The following is a 3,268-nucleotide window of genomic DNA, read 5'->3' as shown; positions in this document are numbered from 1 at the left end:
AATCAAAGAGAGGAAGAATAACTCCTTGAAGTGTAAGTAAATGATGTGAAATCAATTTACTTATTCAAGCAAATAAGAGCAATGATTGCCTAATCATTTCTGGATACTCAATATAACTTTGTACCAGGTTTGGAAATTGATCTAGAAACTTCAGTTTATTGGTTCATTATCTCTCACTGCCACCAAGTTGATTCCAACTCATAATGACTTATAGGGCAGGGTAGAACTGTCACTTTGGATTTCTGAGACTTTAAATCTTTACATGAGGATTGGCTGTTGAGTTTGAACTTCAATGCAGACCTTGTGATTGGCTGCTCAGTGCACAGTTCACTACCCCATTGAGGAGCCACTGGGTTCAGTCAAGGCTTGGGAATTCCTAAAACGATATGGAGGCAAAAAACAAAATCAGAAAAACGACTTCCAGAGTCTTGAAGAGCAAAGGAAGGAAACCGAGCACAAAAGGATGAAAAGAGCATTTCAACACAGAAGTTCCTTGTGGCTGCTGTAACCAACCAGTGGTGCCAACACCTAATGGGTTTGCCTGCTGACGGAAATGTTGGCCCTTGGAGTCAACTGAGGTGTGCCTTGAGAAAAGGCGTGGGAATCTACTTGTGGAAAATTGGCCATTGACAACCCTACTCTGACACACATGGGTGTATCAGAGTTCATGCGAAGGTAACTGATGTTGTTACAGATTACCACAAACTTGGCAGCTTGGAACAACAGAATCTCTTGCAAGATTCTGGAGGTCACAACTCTGAACTCATGGTGTCAGCAGTACTGTATTCTCTGCCAAGGGTTTAGGAAAATCCTTGTCTCTTGTAGCATGTGGTGGCTCCTGGTGTTCTTTGGCTTGTGAGAGTATAACTCTAATCTCTACCTCTGTTTTCACATGGCCTCCTTCCCTGTGGAGGCCAAATCTCCCTCTTCTTATGTGTACAACAATCGTTGGCTTTAGGGCGGGTCCTGTATCAGGGACAATCTCATATCGAGATCCGCAACATCATAACATCTGCAAAAACCTTATTTCCAAATATGGTCACATCCACAGGAACCAAGGGCTAGAACTTGGGCATATCTTTTGAGGGACAGAATTCAAACCACTACAAGTACAAGAGCCAAGAAACTTGCCTAAATTTAAGATTTACCATCATTTGACAAGGTAGGATGACACCTAGTTCACTGGTTTCTTTACTGATATAAAGGCTGAAATTGTTAAGTGAAATGCACAGGCACAGGCTGGTGTGAAACAAGGTGAAATCTGATGTACCCGTGCCTGGTTTCAAACGCCATGCTCCTTTCTCCATTACACACTGCCTTGGCTTCTTAAAGGGTTATTGATAAACGATCCAATTGCCTCTCTCTTTTAAATTTTGATTTCATTCAAATATAATTTTTAAAGTTATTTTAGTATTTTAAAAATAACCATAATTAGGGAATGTACATTATCTCTTGGCTATTAGAAAAGGGTTTGAAGTTCTGGAGTTAATAAATATCAACCTTCTCTTCAGGAGAAAGACAAGGCTTTCTACTTCCACAAAGAGTTACAGTCTTTGAAAGCCACGGGGACAATTCTACCATGTCCTATAGGGTCTCTATGAATTGATGTTAACTTGATGGCAGTGAGTTTGGTGAGAATTTATCCACCTTCCCACTCAACAAACATGTTCTTTGTAGAAATAAAGTGCTCTTCAAAGTATATCTCCATGAAGTATTTACCATTTTTATTGTGGTAAACATACATATATATAAAACTTTTGCTAAATCACCAATTTTTACATTGCTAATTGAGCAACACTGATTACATTCGTCATGGCTGTGTGAAATTATCACCACTATCCTTTCCCAAATTATCTCACTACTATTAACAGACACTCAGTGCTCCCTAAGCAGCATTTTTTTGCAGCTACTTTTTTAAAAAAGTATTTTTTGCTGTCATTGTGAATATACACAGCAAAATCATAAACCAATCCAAGTTTCTACATATATACTTCAGTTACCTTGATTGTATTTTTTAACTTGGGCAACTATGTTCTCAATCTAATTTTCTGTTATTTCCCCTCGTGAACATGAACTCACTGCCCTTTAACGTTCTCCCCACTTGTCATTGTCTAGTTGGTTCTGTATAGACAGGAGTTAAAATAGCATCACGTTCAAGGCAGATAGTCTTTACTAGTTAAGTTAAATTATTATATTGTTTGGTTTGAAGAAGACACATTTTTTTTTTTGGTGAAAGGTTGTTTTAAGGAAGTATTTTGGAAGATTCATCTATTCTCCATAGTTTCAGAAAATTTGAATTCCATGAGCATCAGAAAGCCTGTTCAACATTCACGCCCCCCCCACTGCCCCTCGCCTTTGATCAGGATTCTCCTACAGAAACAAATATTCAAATAATCAAAGTATTCAGTAATAGTAGCTGGGCACCATCCTATTCTTCTGATCTCATAGCAGATTGTTTGTAATGCAATTAGCTTTAAGCTCCATTTTACCCTGCTATTCCTGACCAACCTTCTTTGACTCCAGGAGAAGAGAGACTACGTAATGTGCTTTGGATCTGGCAAGCTGTTAAGATCCCATGCACCACACAATGAATTAGGAGGTCGAACAGAACCATTCAACATAGGCTGTCCCACAAAGCCATGACTCTAAATCTCCAAACCACGTAACTAAATCCCACGAGGCGTCTGGTTGTGCCTGAGCACCCTCAGCAGCTACTCTTTGGTGGTGGCGGTGGTTGTAAGTGGCAGTGTATTACCTTACACGCACCATGTTCCCCCGCAATGGTATACTGAGCATTTATCACAGAGAAATGAAAATTTCCACACAAAAAAGCGTACACATGCGAATATCACTTTGTCATCGCCAAAAATACTGTGAACAACCCAAATGTCCAGCTGCCGGTGAATGGAAAAACAAACTGTGGATTGTCCTTACCACAGGATACTACTCAGCAATAAAAAAAGAATAAACAAACAAAAAAAGGAATGAAACTTTCTATATACAACTTAGATAAATCCCAAGAGAATTATATTGAATGAAAAATGTTTTTCTAAAAAAGTTACATACTGCATAATTTTGTTTACATGACATTCTCAAATGGCAAAATCAGAGAGATGTAGGGCAAATTAGTGGTTGCCAGCAGTGGAGGGGAAGTTAGGCAGGTGTGTGTGATTACAAGAAGTTTGTTAGAGCTCTAGATAAAGACATGTACATATACAAATATATTATATGAGGATGGGGAAATAGATCTATGAGCCTACATTTATAG

Source organism: Echinops telfairi, unplaced genomic scaffold (genome assembly GCF_000313985.2).
Source record: "Echinops telfairi isolate 266 unplaced genomic scaffold, ASM31398v2 ScPeMD7_2010;HRSCAF=2546, whole genome shotgun sequence".
Taxonomy (NCBI): Eukaryota; Metazoa; Chordata; class Mammalia; order Afrosoricida; family Tenrecidae; genus Echinops; species Echinops telfairi.
Note: the sequence above shows the minus strand (reverse complement) of the source record.